This window comes from Schistocerca serialis, chromosome 6 (genome assembly GCF_023864345.2).
Source record: "Schistocerca serialis cubense isolate TAMUIC-IGC-003099 chromosome 6, iqSchSeri2.2, whole genome shotgun sequence".
Classification (NCBI taxonomy): Eukaryota; Metazoa; Arthropoda; class Insecta; order Orthoptera; family Acrididae; genus Schistocerca; species Schistocerca serialis.
The window spans coordinates 299,017,322-299,036,411 of NC_064643.1; positions in this window are offsets into that span (position 1 = coordinate 299,017,322).

Genomic DNA, 19,090 nt, shown 5'->3' on the forward strand with positions numbered 1-19,090 from the left:
GGGGCGCCGCCGGGCGAGGCCCGCCGAGCCGACTCCGCCCCTGACGCCGCCACCGCCGCTGCCGCTTCTGCTGCACTGATACCGTTCACTCGCTACCTGCCGCCTCTCCTGCTCGCTCACCGAACTCGCTGACTGTACGTGACTGCCGCGCTTTTACCAAACGACGAATGTTCCACACCCTTCGTACAATCAAAAGTTGGTGCCTGAGGCTACTGACACCACTCTCTCTCTCTCTCTCTCTCTCTCTCTCTCTCTCTCTCTCACACACACACAAACACACACACACACACACACACACACACACACACACACACACGAACAGACAGACAGGCTGTAGGGAATGAGGACACAGGTATCGATACCGCTACGATACCTAAGCCGTCCTCACGCAGAACGTGTTTATCATCGTGAAGGACACTGGCCGTGGTATCCGTCGTGCTTCCTCTCGAACGATCTGCTACATCTCACGGAACGTGATTCTCATGTGAATTGCTATGGTACTACTACCCAGCGGCAGTTGCCTGCATCTGATGCACCAACCAGACACAAAACAAAATGTTGAAGAACACAGCCCTCAGTCGTGAACAAGCTGCGGTCATACCTGACACCGTCAGATAGAATTAAAATAAAATGCTACAGAGGTGCAAGCCACTAGGGGCTGCCATGCGTCCTCTGCTACAGTCAACACAAAACTGAAACATCATGTGACTTCTGCCACACGGCAACTTCAGGACAATACCGCCATCTGGTGGCTAATTGGTGAAACAAGCTATTTTGTAAACATCTCTCGTAAATGCAGAGGAGGAAATAAACGAACACCTGAACGGTGTACATGAAGTAATTACAATAGCGGGATACTGCATGATATAAAATACAACTAATGAATAACTGACTGTAGTAAAAAAATTCCAGAATAAATGCATAAAGAAGACATATACGAAATAATCCATTAAATGACATTACTGCTTGCTATAATAGAAAACTTATAAAAACAAAAAAAAATTATTAATTTACGTGTATGAGCCGTGAAAAGTAGAAAGAAAAGGTATCTCTGAATCTGCAAGAAGTAGTTGGTACATCAGACTGTTAGATCTCGTCAAGCACCGGCTTTATACCATTGAAATAACTTCTTCCACGCAACTGCACCTGCTCGTTGAGAAAAAGTCCGTCAGTCGAAAGTAAATGCTTGAAAATTTCCAGCTCCTCCAAAATGTCAAGTTTACGCCCTTTTTTTTCAATATGCAAAATTTCCAACTTCTCAGCTCCTTCAGGAGAGTGCCCTGTGATTAACAGGTGATCTGATAAAGAAGAATTAGGAGCACACGAACCGTTTTTCCTCAGAAAATGTTCTTTCCAGCGAACTGAAAAGGCACGTCCCGTTTGACCAATATAATAGGCACCGCAAGTGTCACATGAAATCTTGTACACACCAGAATTCGGCAGAGGGCACGTAGTTGACTTTATATTATGGATGACATTTTTTCTCAAGTTGTTATTTGTAGAAAAGGCTATATTTTTACATTTGTATTTAATCCGAAGCAACCTTTGAATCTGATATGACACTGGACCTAAAAATGGAATTGAGAACAATTTTTTCTCAGATTCTTCTGGGACGCTGATGAAAGAACCAAGTGTAGTACCCTCCTTGCCAATCTTCTTTCTTAGGATATCATCTACCAACCGAGCTTCGTAACCAGAAGAATGTGTCCCTTGTGACACCGAAACCTACGTTACAAATTAATTGTGTTCGCGACTGAGGGCTGTGTTTTTCAAAATTTTGTGTTATACAACAGTCGCTGATTGACAGCCATGTCAAAAACCTTACTAATCAGACAGTTTGTGTGAAATAGTTGTGTCCACTTCGTTAGCGATAGTCGAAGAAGAACGGAGAAAATCGTGAAGGAGCTTCTGGGATGGTCGTTGGTTTGAACCCCTGGTAGACGAACACACAACAGAGTAGTAAATTAGCAAGCACAGGTACAAATTTTGTTACACACAGACGGTGACGGCTGAGAGCAGCATCATTTCATGAGCTCATTCCATCAGAGTATGCAAGAGGCAAGCCAAGAACAACTGAGTGAGAACTTCGACGGCAGTGAGGAACAGAAAGAACATGCTACTGCAATGAGACACAATGTAGTAACATCTCATTTAGAGATAAGAATAACTTTCAGGATGCAAATTTCACATGAAGAAATGCTGTGAAACCCGCAAGTTAAACGATGGAGTAGCCGAGAGCGCTGACAGGTTCAGAAAGCGAGGGCACATTCGATCACCGGCGTGGCAGATATCACGTTGTCGGCCGCTGTAACACCTTCACCCACCTCAGAGCGAGGCCATTCCATCCGCATCGCGGATACCAAAGGAAGACTAGCAGGAAGCTCTGGTCAGTCCAAGTGGCTGCAAGCTACCGCCAATTTATAGTACACTATTGCAAATCCACAGCCGTCCAGCCGTTGAGAACCATTCTGATCTGCAAGCCGCAGTCCTGCCGGTCACAACGGTGACTGACTGACGATGGGGGTAAGGCCAACCTTCCGTAGACGAAGAACCGATCTGGCCATCTCCAAGATATTCAACTTCGGCTCTTAGCGCCCGCGTCGTCAATACTGGAGCAGCACAAATATAAATATCGCTCTACTGGCTGTATAACGGGACCGCCACTTGGGCTGTCGTCCTTCGTGTTGCTGCTGGCTCTTCCGCCTACCCGCCGTCTTGACAACCGATAGCAGCGGCATGCGGATTTCTGGGGCCGAGCCTAAGGGCAGCTTCACTCATTGAGGGGGCAGAGACTGTGACGGACATTCCCAGCCACACCAGGCTGTGGGGAAGCACGGCCGCCACATTCTCCTGTGACTAACCACAGGCAACGCAGGACGTGTGCTCTGCAAGTTCCTCGCCGGACACTGACTTTCCACTTCGCGCTCTCCAGCGACGTCGACTGAGCACGATCACTGCTAGGCAGCGCCGGGAAGACGTGCAGTGATTGTAACACCTTCACTGATATGATTGTATGAATACATGGTTTCGCGGCAATATGAATTAATAAAATTTTCTCTGGCCTCCAGCCGCGGTAGGTGGTTAAAATCCCACGAGCTTTCGACCGAGGAAGAGAGCACCAGTGACGTCACAGCCAGCAGTGCGGCTATATAACGACACGGCCACGGCGACACAGCAGTCAGTCTTATCACTTGACAATGGCCGGGGAGAGCTCGGTCGAAAGCTCGTGGGATTTTAACCATCTGACGCGGCTGGAGGCCAGAGACTTACAGGATCACTCATACTCGCTCTTCGCTCACCTCCTGAATACAATGCAGCTCTAGATCGTTTCGTAATAATATGCTGCACAACGATCTGAAATACGTACTGCAGAACTTCTTCGGTAACTCAACTTAATCTACACATTTTCGGATTTAAATGGGATATAGTTAAAGTATAGTGTCTGTTACATTCTGTATGAATAATATTCATTATTATCGATGTTGTGCTGACTACCATCAAGCTGGAGTAATGTGTTTGATCACAAAGATTCCAACAGCGAGAGTCATTCCGTAATTTCATTCGAATGAAGCAAGAGGTTGTTTCGAAGCTAATACATCTTTGGAAAAGATATTTACCGCCGAGATACAAACATGAACCAGTCCATAAAGCCAAGAGGTAGGTGCATATCTTTTACATAAAGCTTCATAACAGCAAAAACTTCCAGTGTGTAGCCTGTCTTTACTTTCTAACATAGAATGCGTCACCTTAAGGTTTCTGGTCACTGGGGAAATAGTCCCGTTTGCAGATTACACTTCTATATAATAATCTTTAGATAACAAAACGTGAAAGAAAAAAATGGTATTTGCTACGAGTAAATCTGCTATATTTCCTTTAACAGTTGACAACGCAATGGATTACGCTACCATTCGTATATGATCCTGGCATGTGAGCTACACAGTATACACACGTGTGGACGCTGTACGTATGTATATTTTATATGTAACTATGACAAACTGTACCAAAAGCGATGCGCTTTTGGTAAATCATCACTGTGGCATAGCGGTGAAACGGTACACTTTCATAGCGCAGAGCCGGCCGCTCTGACCGAGCAGTTCTAGGCGCTTCAGTCTTGAACCGCGCGACCGCTACGGTCGCAGATTAGAATCCTGCCTCGGGCATGGATGTGTGTGATGTCCTTAGGTTAGTTAGGTTTAAGTAGTTCTAAGTTCTAGGGGACTTACGACCTAAGATGTTGAGTCCCATAGTGCTCAGAGCCATTTGAACCATTTTTGGCGCGAGTAAGTGTTCCTTACAGAATTATGGACAGCTGGTTTTATGGACAGCTTCACTCAGTTTGTTGCTCATTCACCACCATTGCATCTGAGCCAGCACATCAGTCATATTTTCCTCGAGTCTTACCCTTGAGACCGCCGACATATCTACTAGGATGCCATCCGCGTATGCAATAAGACCTTCGGTAGTGTATGCCTCGTCTATCAGTTGTAATAGTTTAATACTAAGATCTGAAAACAATACACCACTTACGGAGCATAATTTTTTTCACATTCCTCGCCCCCCATAAGCCCCTCCTGGCACAACAATAACAAACACCTTTTGGGACTCCGAGATCTTGGAGGCGTGCAAATTTGGCAGGCCACCAATCAAATGTGCCTGCGATGTCAATCGTGAATGCCACTGGATATTTAGCAGTCGATTTTTTTTCAGTCTGAAGACCTCTATTAACCGCATCATCTGTAGACTTCTCATTCCTCTATCCATATTGGCACTGCTTCTCATCCAACAGTTCCCTTTTTGCGTGCAACCATTCACAAAGCAGACCCTACTGGACCTTGGCCAAGACGTTTGGTAGGCAAATGGGTCTGCAGCTTTTCGGTGATGCCGATCTTTCTACTACTCCTTCTTATTCTCTACGGCCATAGTTGTTTCCCACAACGTCGAGATCCTAGGTACTCGTGACATGTCGTTTACTAATGCCATCAAATAAGGCACTGTCAGTGGACCGTCATCAGCAGGACTTGAGGGTAGTCGCCTGTTGACTTCACAGTTTTGATCTTGGATATTGCTATCGCAACTTCTTTCTTGGCTAAAACTAACATATGATTGTAGAGAATAAGTGGAGTGGGATAGCTTCGTTATTGTCCTTTCGTTCACACGATGCGAAAAGATTGGACGAAAGTAAAGAAAATGGTGAATTATCACTATGGGCGAGATAACAGCCATGTTGATGTACTCTGTCCTATCTCCGGCTGTTGCACTACGTTCGTCCGTGAGGTAACTTGCTTGTGAACGCTTGTGAGAATACTAACAAATTTCAAAAAGCTTACATGGCTCTAACCAAAAAGCGTGACCTCTTAGTAGGATGAAAATGGTAGGACACAGTGGGTATTTCTTCCTGAATATTTTGATGTACAGTTAAGCACATTAGTTCTCTCGTTGACTTTATAACATTTTTTATTGCGAAGATTAGTAAATTACATTTTTATATTCCGGGCAATACTTGAATATATTCTTACTTATATATACACATCAAAGAAAGTTTTGCTTCACCTCGGTTCAGAGAGTTCCGGAAACTGTGCAGAAAACTGGAATAGAGATCAACATAAACATCATTTCCGCTCTTTTTAATGCTCATGAAAACCACACATTGCATATTGTACCACCATACAGCGAGGCCTTCAGAGGTGGTGGTCCAAATTGCTGTACCGGTACCTCTAATACCCAGTAGCGCGTCCTCTTGCATTGATGCATGCCTGTATTCGTAGTGGCATACTATCCACAAGTCCATCAAGGCATTGTTGGTCCAGATTGTCCCACTAATCAACGGAGATACTGAATGCTATTTCAATATTTGATGTATAATGTATAGCTAAAAGTAGTTCAGTTACGATTTGGATCCCTCAGATTGGTTGGTGGGTCACGTCGTCCATAAACGGCCCTTTTCGATCTATCCCTGGCTTGTTCCATAGGGTTCATGCCTGGAGAACATGCTGGCCACTCTAGTCGAGCGATGTCGTTATCCTGAAGGAAAACATTCATCAGATGTGCACGATGGGGGCGTGAATTGTCGTCCATGAAGACGAATGCCTCGCGAATGTGCACTATCGGTCGCAGGATGGCATTCACGTATCGTACAGCCTTCCATGACGTCCGTCGGCCCCAAATAATGCCATCCCAAAACAGCAGGGAACCTCCACCACGCTTTGGTTCACTCCGAGACGCCTGGACATTTCCCTTGTTGAGAGCCCTTCCTGGCACATAGTAACAATGCTTATTCGATTCAACCGCCGTATTGACTGTCTAGTCGTGTTTGAACTACGGACATGAGCCGTGTACCTCCTTCCTGCTGGAAAGAATGGAAGTGATCGGCTGTCGGATCCCCTCGGTCTAATAGGCGCTGCTCATCCATAGTTGTTTACATCTTTGGGCGGGTTTAGTGGCATCTCTGAACAGTCAAAGGGACTGTGTCTGCGATACAATATCCACAGCAAACGTCTATCTTCAGGAGTTCTGGGACCCGGGAGATGCAAAACATTTTTAACGTGTGTACTTAAATTTAATTACACGTGTACAACATGTCTGTCTAAACACATGATTGCAATCATGTCATTTCAGTCACAACATTTCCTTCTGGTGGTATTTACATCCGATAATCAACTTTACGTTACTTTTTTAGAAATAATCAGTAAGTATTTTATTTCCAGTTGATTGTACATTAGTGTCCGTAGTCTACTTTTCCCCAAATAGCACACAGAAACATTTCAAAAAATTTCTAGCTGAAACGATGTTTTGTCCATAAAGTACACAGATTAGAAAATTGACTTCTGGAGAAACTCAGTTCAGATTTATATTTGATCTTTGACTTACCTCTGTTGTTCCTACGACACTATAGTTGCATAATCGTCTGGGTTTACATGTTCTTCAGCTTCTCTCTTCCTTTTCTTGTTTCGTCTTGTTATTCTGGCGTCATTTGCTATCACAGGGACCCTCCTTTCAACTTCGGGAGTCAATTACCAGCACTGATTGTCTCATATTGAACACAGAATACATTCCTAGCAACTCTATAATTTCAGACCTGCTAACTAATGGAAATTAAAACAAGCTGCTTACATAACAACTTTCGAGAATTGTAAAATAGCAGCAACTCAAACTACAAAAGGTTTATAAAGAGATCAGTACCTGAAAACTAAAGATATGGAAGGGGAATGTAAGAGCATTGCCAAGCGCAGTTCCGAACAGGGCTGTCAACTTGATAATCAGTTGTGTAATATACGTTTCCCCAACGTGTGAAAGCAGCGAAAACATGGGTTGGATGCACACCAAGAGATTTCTGAACAACTTCCTGATGTTGATTTCAATTCTTTTAACCTCTATTGTGTTCAAAAAACTCTAAAAATTGATTTAGGATGGAAAACAAAAATTCGATCTTTTGGAGTGGTTTCACAGGAAGGTTACCTTAAGAGGGTTCTGCATTTGAGAAAGGAAAAGAATTCGAAACTAGGTCTTGCTAATGAACGAAGAATTATTTCGTCGAAGATGCCAGTATGGCAACGTTATTATCAAGGAAATGGCAACAGAATCCATCTCGCTTCTGTATGAACCCAAGGTGTTTTGCATTTTTGGTTTCGAAGTAAAGACGTTGCTGCAGTATCTGAACTCCTCCGTCCGCTTTGCTAATTAGTGAATAGAAATGACTAAAGTCCGGCAGCAGATATTCAGTGACATGCATTGCTGACTATTGCTTGCAACAAAACGCAAAAGGATAAGCGAATGATTATGAAGCAGCAAGCAGTACACTGTGTGAAAAGTAACGTCACTTAGCTAATTTCTTCTACGGAGTCTTCATAATGTTTCCTTAATTTAGCTGCTCAGCGACCATTTAGGTTAGTTCCTACTTCACAAAGAGAGATCCAGGTTTTTTACGTCTTGTGCATTGTGGTTTGTAATAAAATATCGTGGAACTTTTTTTCTCTTCAATATTTATTGCTTCAGGCAGGAAGTCTAATCTCAGCACACTCAAACGTACAACAAAACGGGGCTGCTGATATAGTGTATCGCCTCTCTCACAAGATAGCGATTCATGCATTCAGAGAAAGTCATATGTGATTAATAATTTACTTTACAAATGCTTTCAGATTATCATAGAAAAGTATTTAAGTAACAAAAACAATAATTTAAAACGTCTTTTGAAAATTTGGAAAAATCTGAAACTTCCTGGGAGATTAAAACTGTGTGCCGGACAGAGACTCGAACTCGGGACCTTTGCCTTTCGCGGACAAGTACTCTACCAACACAGCTACCCAAGCACGACTCACGCCGTTTTTACAGCTGGTAAACAGTGTCTAGGGGTAGCGTCTTTGATTCATAATCAAAAACGTCTTCGGTCCCGGGTTCGATCCCCGCCACAGCCTAAATTTTGATAAATGATCAGCATTGGCAGCCGAAGACTTCCGCCATAAGAAGTCAGCCTCATTCTGCCAACGGCCTTGTCAAAGAATCGGAGGAGCGGATAGAGGTTCAGGGAACTCTCTTGTCCTAGGGGTGGGAAATTGCCCCTAAAAGCGGAAGAATCAGCAATGATCAACGACATGAGGATGCAGAAGGCAATGGAAACCACTGCATTAAAGACACGTAACGTGTATCCACAGGAAATGTGGCCTGTAATTGAAGAAGTGTCATGATGATCTCTCCATTGGCAAAAGATTCCGGAGTAGTCCCCCATTCGGATCTCCGGGAGGGGACTGCCAAGGGGGAGGTTATCATGAGAAAAAGATCGAATAATCAACGAAAGGATAACGTTCTACGAGTAGGGGCGTGGAATGTCAGAAGCTTGAACGTGGTAGGGAAACTAGAAAATCTGAAAAGGGAAATGCAAAGGCTCAATCTAGGTATAGTAGTGGTCAGTGAAGTGAAGCGGAAGGAAGACAAGGATTTCTGGTCAGATGAGTATCGGGTAATATCAACAGCAGCGGAAAATGGTATAACAGGTATAGGATTCGTTATAAATAGGAAGGTAGGGCAGAGAGTGTGTTACTGTGAACAGTTCAGTGACCGGGTTGTTCTAATCAGAATCGACAGCAGACCAACACTGACAACGATAGTTCAGGTATACATGCCGACGTCGCAAGCTGAAGATGAACAGATAGAGAAAGTGTATGAGGATATTGAAAGGGTAATGCAGCATGTAAAGGGGGACGAAAATCTAATAGTCATGAGCGACTGGAATGCAGTTGTAGGGGAAGGAGTAGAAGAAAAGGTTACAGGAGAATATGGGCTTGGGAAAGGAATGAAAGAGGAGAAAGACTAATTGAGATCTGTAACAAATTTCAGCTAGTAATAGCGAATACCCTGTTCAAAAATCACAAGAGGAGGAGGTATACTTGGAAAAGGCCGGGAGATACGGGACGATTTCAATTAGATTACATCATGGTCCGACAGAGATTCCGAAATCAGATACTGGATTGTAAGGCGTACCCAGGAGCATATATAGACTCAGATCACAATATAGTAGTGATGAAGAGTATGCTGAAGACATTAGTCAGGAAGAATCAATACGCAAAGAAGTGGGATACAGAAGTACTAAGGAATGACGAGATACGTTTGAAGTTCTCTAACGCTATAGGTACAGCAATAAGGAATTGCGCAGTAGGCAGTACAGATGAAGAGGAAGGGACATCTCTAAAAAGGGCCATCACAGACGGTGGGAAGGAAAACATACGTACAAAGAAGGTAGCTGCGAAGAAACCATGGGTAACAGAAGAAATGCTTCAGTTGAGTGATGAAAGGAGGAAGTACAAACATGTTCCGGGAAAATCAGGAATACAGAAATACAAGTCGCTGAGGAATGAAATAAATAGGAAGTGCACGGAAGCTAAGAAGAAATGGCTGCTCTGGAAAAATGTGAAGACATCGAAAAAGATATGATTGTCGGAAGGACAGACTCAGCATACAGGAAAGTCAAAACAACCTTTGGAGACATTAAAAGCAACGGTGGTAACATTAAGAGTGCAACGGGAATTAAACTGTTAAATGCAGAGGAGAGAGCAGATAGGTGTAAAGAATACATTGAAAGCCTCTATGAAGGTGAAGATTTGTCCGATGTGATAGAAAAAGAAACAGGAGTCGATTTAGAAGAGATACGGGATCCAGTATTAGAATCGGAATTTAAAAGAGCTTTGGAGGACTTACGGTCAAATAAGGCAGAAGGGATAGATAACCCCCAACAGAATTTCTAAAATCATTGGGAGAAGTTGCCACAAAACGACTGTTCACGTTGGTGTGTAGAATATGAGTCTGGCGATATACCATCTGACTTTCGGAAAAGCATCATCCATACGATTCCGAAAACGGCAAGAGCTGACAAGTGCGGGAATTATCGCACAATCAGCTTAACAGCTCATGCATCGACGCTGCTTACAAGAATAATATACAGAAGAATGGAAAAGAAAATTGAGGATGCGCTAGGTGACGTCAGTTTGGCTTTAGGAAAAGTAAAGCGACGAGAGAGGCAATTCTGACGTTACGGCTAATAATGGAAGCAAGTCTAAAGAAAAATCAAGACACTTTCATAGGATTTGTCTACCTGGAAAAAGCGTTCGACAATATAAAATGGTGCAAGTTGTTCGAGATTCTGAAAAAAGTAGGGGTAAGGTATAGGGAGAGACGGGTCATATACAATATGTACAACAACCAAGAGGGAATAATAAGAGTGGACTATCAAGAACGAAGTGCTCGTATCAAGAAGTGTGTAAGACAAGGCTGTAGCCTTTCGCCCCTACTCTTCAATCTGTACATCGAGGAAGCAATGATGGAAATAAAAGAAAGGTTCAGGAGTGGAATTAAAATACAAGGTGAAAGAATATCAATGATACGATTCGCTGATGACATTGCTATCCTGAGTGAAAGTGAAGAAGAATTAAATGACCTGCTGAACGGAATGAACAGTCTAATGAGTACACAGTATGATTTGAGAGTAAATCGGAGAAAAACGAAGGTAATTAGAAGTAGTAGAAATGAGAACAGCGAGAAACGTAACATCAGGATTGATGGTCACGAAGTCAATGAAGTTAAGGAATTCTGCTACCTAGGCAGTAAAATAACCAATGAAGGACGGAGGAAGGAGGACATCAAAAGCAGACTCGCTATGGCAAAAAAGGCATTTCTGGCCAAGAGAAGTCTACTAATATCAAATACCGGCCTTAATTTGAGGAAGAAATTTCTGAGGATGTACGTCTGGAGTACAGCATTGTATGGTAGTGAAACATGGACTGTGGGAAAACCGGAACAGAAGATAATCGAAGCATTTGAGATGTGGTGCTATAGATGAATGTTGAAAATTAGGTGGACTGATAAGGTAAGGAATGACGAGGTTCTACGCAGAATCGGAGAGGAAAGGAATATGTGGAAAACACTGATAAGGAGAAGGGACATGAGGATGGGACATCTGCTAAGACATGAGGGAATGACTTCCACGGTACTAGAGGGAGCTGTAGAGGGCAAAAACTGTAGAGGAAGACAGAGATTGGAATACGTCAAGCAAATAATTGAGGACGTAGGTTGCGAGTGCTACTCTGAGATGAAGAGGTTAGCACAGGAAAGGAATTCGTGGCGGGCCGCATCAAACCAGTCAGAAGACTGAGGACAAAAAAAAAAAAAAAAAAAAACAGTGAAACAGTGACAGTGACAGTGGCAACTCAATAAATAGTGTTTGAGAGTGATGAAGATGAAGAAAATGAAAATGTAAGTGAAACATTACATAAATAGACACATACACAAATAGAATTAAATAATTTCAGTTATAGAAATAACAATTTTGCAAATCGTAATTTTTGGCTTAAACAATTTGTCTACATTAAGGTATAAGTGGTTGCATATGACAAACTGTGGAGCAAAACAGCCACTGTAGAAACCCAACACCTCAGAAAAATCACGCCCTGTGGTAAAAAGGTATGAATTCATAATTTATGTGTTTTTAAAATACCTGTAATTACGATTTAAAAACTAATAGTTATATTTATGCTAAAAGTGCAGAACAATGTTTATCTTTAACAGATGAAAAATAAAAGCCCACTGAAGATGCTGCAACTGCATTGAAACATTTTTGAGATAAAAAACAAAATTGTGTTTTACCAAAGGCGGACCCTATCCAAAAGCATACGTATTGTTAAAGTAAACACGGAAAAAAGATCTTCAACCCCAAGATGATAATTGTAACCACTATGTTTGCGTGGTATAGTAATGGAGGTGTACGCGTACGTGGAGAACTTGGTTGCGCAGCAATCGCCGACATAAGGTAGCTGAGGCAGAAGAAGCGGAACATTCCCGCATTTGGCGAGGCAGGTGGAAAACCGCCTACAAACCATCCACAGACTGGCCAGCTCACCGGACCTCGATACATGTCCTCCGAGCGGATTCCTACCGGGGACCAGGAGCTCCTTCCCATTCCGGAAAGCCGTGCGTTACACCGCTCGGCTAACTGGGCGGGCTGACAATGGTGGTAGTTTCAGAGGAAGGACCACCAGCATAAGTCTCTTCACTTGTACCACTCGCTTCTCTTCATCAGAGTTCCGTGTTGCGAAAAAGTTCCCAAGTAACTGCTCATTTCAGTTACGCCACAGAATTGCATCACTGTCGGTGAAAAACTTGTTAATCGTCGGACTTCCGTCAGCTGTCTGCACAGCTGTATTGGCCATCAGTCTCTGAGCCTAATGAAGTGCCTGTTTCATTCTACGTAGTGTATACGATAACTGCTTACAACAAACCACATTGGGGTGAAGGAACTCGGGACGAATAACTTGACATGTTACACTTGCTGTCCATCAGGTCGGGAAGCTGGCTCAGACTGGCCTAAAAAATTCATTTAAGCTACAGCGCATGAACGGTGCGTGAGACTTCCATTATTATTTCGCTCTCTGCGCACAAACTATTGGTCCTAGAAACTGGGATACGTTCTCGGTAGAGACCGCGGTTTTCGAGTTATTCAAGATGAGCATAGAATAGTGTGCTTCAAAACCAGCCTCAACCCCAAACTCACCCCTCCCTCTGCCTGTCAGAATTTTGAGTGTGCTATTCATGGCACTCCCTGCTAACGCTGTACAAAAAATTTTGTCTACAGGAATAGGTTTCCAAATTCAGTCTTTTTTGGTCTTCATTGACAAGTACGACACGAACGTAATCGGCTAGTTCGTTAACATTATTAATTTTAAATTCCCCGTGGTGGTGTTCAAACAATAAGAAGCCTTTTGTAAGTGTTGTGCATAAACTAATTACTTGTCAATTCGGCCTGAATTTAACCCCTACAAGCACAGTAGTATAGTAATTAGAAGGCCAGACAAACAAAACTATTTCATTGTTTACTTTCTCTGCTAAAATTCACAGTATTGTGAGTAAAGTTTTCACAAACGTCAACTTCGTAATTTGAGCATGACTGAACAGGTGGCGTCATAAGAGCCCAGAAATTCCATCGGATTGCCACTCGTTTCCAGTCATCCGCTCTCCAGTGGCTTCGCTTTTTGCACCAGCAAGTGGCAGCCAGCGACTAGTCTATGTTCGAAGTGACAAGAGCTCTCTTGACCGATCCGTTATGCTTTCACTGCTTCTCTACTGACGGCAGCACAGTCATTGAATCCGTCCATCTTGGTCGATTCCGAACTGGATGAGGATGTCCCTATATTTGTGATCAGATATTGAAGAGCAGTCATTTCCGGAAAGACAGGTTGGTACACCATTCGAAGTAGCTGTCGTGTGTTCGACAATCTGAAGCATATGTTCTACGCGGCGTGTGGTTTTTCCGCACACTCCCCGGAATTGCTTAATAAAATGCTACCAAAGTAGGCTGCGGTATTCCACACTTGCGTACGCTACTTCCCCAGCTATCATTACGGGAGCCGCCGCCGTTTTTACGCCGATATTTAATTTAATCTCAGCGCCGTTTTGCCGCTAATGCTGCTTTTGAAGCAGGCACGCCTCATCCTTCGTTGTTTATTTCCTTTTTTGCCTGGAGCTGACGCCACGTGGCGGGAGAAAAGTGGCCGCAATTTGTTTCTGGGAGGTGGCGCGCCTTAATACGAAAGTGTACTGCCATGCATCTTCCTTGCTGGGCGATGTAATTGCTGAGTTGTGTGGCAATCCCAGCTGTCCCCTTCCAAACCAAGTGAGCGCAACAGCATCTTCCTTCCTCTTGCGCACCATCTCACTACGCCGAGAACTGACAAGCACGCATCTGAAACACGTTACTATACCGTCTAATGCCCTACACTCCGACGCACTGAATCTTAGAATAGTAATGCCAATAAGGGGCTTCCATATTAATAATAATACGCTATTCCACACAATCGGATGTTGTTCCACCTGAGGCGATTAACGTTGATACGCTTCAGGATATTAACACGTTCGGACGCCACAACCAACAGAGGGTCACACAAGCATGACCGGGAAACGAAGTGGTACACCATGTCTAAATACGCCATGGGGAAGCATCTGATACTGTTGAAGACTATAGTCATCATCGTATCTCTAGTCGTGCGGTAGCGTTCTCGCTTCCCACGCCCCGGTTCCCGGGTTCGATTCCCGTCGGGGTCAGGGATTTTCTCTGCCTCGTGATGGCTGGGTGTTGTGTGATGTCCTTAGGTTGGTTAGCTTTCAGTAGTTCTAAGTTCTAGGGGACTGATGACCATAGATGTTAAGTCTCATAGTGCTCAGAGCCATTTGAACCATTTGTATCTCTAGTAAGCCCTTGTGAAGATCCATCAGTTTGAGGACGCAAGTTAACTGTTAGGGATTTACTTCTTGTTTGTCGCCGGTGTGGCCGCGCGGTTCTAGGCGTTTTAGTCTGGAACCGCGCGACCGCTACAGTCGCAGGTTCGAATCCTGCCTCGGACATGGATTTGTGTGATGTCCTTAGGTTAGTTAGGTTTAAGCAGTTCTAAGTTCTGGGAGACTGATGACCTCAGATGTTAAGTCCCATAGTGTTCAGAGCCATTTGAACCATTTGAACTTCTTGTTTAAGCCTCCTAACTCCTTCTCTAGCCGTATGTTAAATATCTGTGAATTCTTCTGAAGATTTGCGTGTTCATACTGAATAATATGTGTCGTTTTTTTACTACTGCATGGTACTGGCAGGATCAGCTTCGCACAATATTTCCTGGATCACAAGAGTGACTATACAAATAGAGCCTATGTTGGTTCTCCTCGAACAAGTACCAAACGCTAAATTTCTGATTAGTTGGCCAAGTTTATTTAAATATTAATTAAACTGATAATACGGTGCCATCTCATAGATGATTTGATGAGTTAATAAAATACACACCCAAGTAAGTTCCCAAAACTCCTGAAGATAAGGGTTGACTATGGATATTGTATCACGGACAGAGTCCCTTTGACTGTTCATAGACGTCATTAAACCCACTCAAAGATGTAAACAACCATGCATGAGCAGCGTCTATGGGACCGAATGGGTCCGACAGCCGATCAATTCCAGTAATTCCACCAGGAAGGAGGTACACGGTCCAGCATTGCAACCACGACATCATGCAGCGCGGTACAGGTGGGTTCAACAACATGCCGAATGGACTGCTCAGGATTGTCATCACCGTCTCTACACCGATGAGTGTCGCATATGTCTTCAAGCACACAACCCTGTTTGGAGGCAAACCAGTCAGGCTGCACGCCTTAGACACACTGTTCAGTGAGTGCAGCAAGTTGGAGATTCCCTGCTGTTTTTTTTGGGATGGCATTACGTGGGGCCGACGTACCCCGCTGGTGGTCATGGAAGGCGCCTTGACGGCTGTAAGATACGTGAATGCCATCCTCCGACCGATAGTGCAACAATATCGGCAGCATATTGGCGAGGCACTCGTCTTCGTGGACGACAATTCGCACACGCATCGTGCACAACTTTTGAATTACTTCCTTCAGGATAAATACATCGCCGGCCGGAGTGGTCGTGCGGTTCTAGGCGCTACAGTCTGGAGCCGGGCGACCGCTACGGTCGCAGGTTCGAATCCCGCCTCGGGCACGGATATGTGTGATGTCCTTAGGTTAGTTTGGTTTAATTAGTTCTAAGTTCTAGGCGACTGATGACCTCAGAAGTTAACTCGCATAGTGCTCAGAGCCATTTGATAAACACATCGCTCGACTAGAGTGGCCAGGCATGAACCCTATCGAACATGTCTTAGATAGATTGACGACGTGACTCACCAATAAATCTAAATGATCTACGCCGAATCGCCGTTGAGGTGTGGGACAATCTGGACCAACAGTGCCTTGATGAACTTGGGGATAGTATGCCACGACGAATACAGGTATGCACCAGTGCAAGAGGACGTGCTACTGGGTATTAGAGGTACCGGTGTGTACAGATATCTCGACCACCACCTCTGAAGGTCTTGCTGTATGGTGGTGCAACAGGCAATGTGTGGTTTTCATGAGCAGTAAAAAGAGCGGAAATGATGTTTATGTTGATCGCTATTCCAATTTTTCTGTACAGGTTCCTGAACTCTCCGAACCTAGAATCCGCACACGCATTGTGCTCAACTTTTGAATTACTTCCTTCAGGATAAATACATCGCCGGCCGGAGTGGTCGTGCGGTTCTAGGCGCTACAGTCAGGAGCCGGGCGACCACTACGGTCGCAGGTTCAAATCCCGCCTCGGGCACGAATATGTGTAATGTCCTTAGGTTAGTTTGGTTTAATTAGTTCTAAGTTCTAGGCGACTGATGACCTCAGAAGTTACCTCGCATAGTGCTCAGAGCCATTTGATAAACACATCGCTCGACTAGAGTGGCCAGGCATGAACCCTATGTTCATGATGCAAATCTTTTTTTGATGTGTGTACCAATCCATGTATTGGATATACTATAATCATGATAAACTTCATTGGAACGTAATTAAGGAGAGGTGCAAAATGATTGATGTTAAGGATCCTGACTAGGGAGCAGAATGACGCTGTGAGATGTAATAAGCGAATTTAGCAAACACACACACACACACACACAGAGATGTTAAGTTAAAACAGAATTACTTGCAATGCTGGCACGTGATTCACACAAGTGGTACACTATACAACGCAGCAACTGAACAGACACGTATGGGGGCAAGTCTGCTAAATTACTGGTTCAATTTATCAAGATCACACTCACCAGGTTTACACTGATTACTCACACAGCAAAAAATTCAGAAGAAGGCTTCCCTACTCCACATGTAAGCTCACTGGGTCAAATGCGACTAGCTTTAACGGTCAGTCTGTGATAACAAAGTCTGCTTATGACTTACAACTCAGTAATTTTGTAAATAAATTTATCAAACATGAGCACATCTACTCCGCGATGAAACTGAGGATTCAATTCGAACTCGAGAGGTATTTACGTCGAATTGGAGCCTCATGGTGTACAAAGAAACGCACATGGTACAGCAGAGTACGGGCTACTAAGTCCAAGGGAATGAAACACAAAAGGGACGGTAAATGAAATAAAATTTAACACAAGTATTCCACAAAGCACACAACACATTCGTAGGTAATACACGAAACTAACTAAAACTGTACTTCACGGTACGGCATCGATCGTGCACACCAAATTGCAGTTGCACAAAAGACCTCATCGAATAAACTGAATACTAATGAAATTAATAGCGTCACCTGACTGAAATAGTTAGAGCGGCACGATTATCAATGCCACATACCAGAGTGACTAACTGAAATGCAAACAAAGCTATCACTTACACATTTCAACTTCGAAACTAAAGATACTACTCAGAGAATCCGTACTCACCGGCTTCCTAAGGAAGGGTACAACACCCTGCCCCGTCGTCGGGCTCAGAGAGCGTAAGCGGTTTCTATTTGTACCTACGTCACAATGGATGCTAGCCAGTGGCCACTAATGCCTCTCTGACGCAAAGTAACCGTATTCTAAGCTCTACAGATGGGTTGCCTAAACTGCCCTTAACATTCAAGGAAACCTCCTGGCAACTAAGGAAATCTGAAATGCCAGCTACAGACAAACGACAGATTCATACTAGCAGACGACAGTGGGTACAGGAAAAATATGACATGAATAAATGGTTCAAATGGCTCTGAGCACTATGGGACTCAACTGCTGAGGTCATTAGTCCCCTAGAACTTAGAACTAGTTAAACCTAACTAACCTAAGGACATCACAAACATCCATGCCCGAGGCAGGATTCGAACCTGCGACCGTAGCGGTCTTGCGGTTCCAGACTGCAGCGCCTTTAACCGCACGGCCACTTCGGCCGGCTGACATGAATACATGAAAATGGATTATACATGTACATACAGAACACAGTTACGAATTTGAAATTGAAAAAGATGTTCTCCTTTGGCGCTGAATGTCGCTGTAATATCACGCACTATCTTTCTCTCCAGGCATAGTCGTACCGAACATTCGTGTCATTAAGAATTGTAGCAAAACCGAAGGTTGCTTACCAAGATCAATGGGATGCCTCACATGGAAATGTTTCAATACTCTCAGCGTAAAATATCAGTTGGTGTTAACCGGTTGTAAGTAAATCACAGTACATCATAGAATTAAAAACATCATAGAGATTTGTCTCTTATTGGTTTCCGGTTATTTCCTGACACATACCGCTTGTAATGCTTTGTTGCTGCTATGCAGTATGCTTAAATCACCACAATAAACTTTTATCCTATTTGTAAATCGAAGAAAATCGAGCAGTGTACGTTACAAGAGAACCATTCCTGTTAATGTGTTGTGATATTCAAATCTCATACTGATGTACAATCTCTTTAATAACACGCCCTAAAATATGAGTATGGAGTTCTCGAGGCACACATACCATTAAAACTAGTTTCCACTATTGTACAGGGCAAATTGATTCAGATACTCGTCCCTTTCTTTCCCTCCTAGCCATTTTTCAAATTCGCGGACGCTTCCCTTATCTATAAGACAACAGATTTCCTCCCCTGTCGTTGTCCACGTGAGCTAGTTCTCCGTACCTGTTCACCTCGATATCACGAGTGTCTATGTCTATAGATAGGACTATTATGTCACGTTTGTGCTATAGTGATTGTAGGGTAGTAGGTTTAAGTTTCACTCCTAAGCGAGGCCAAGTGGTG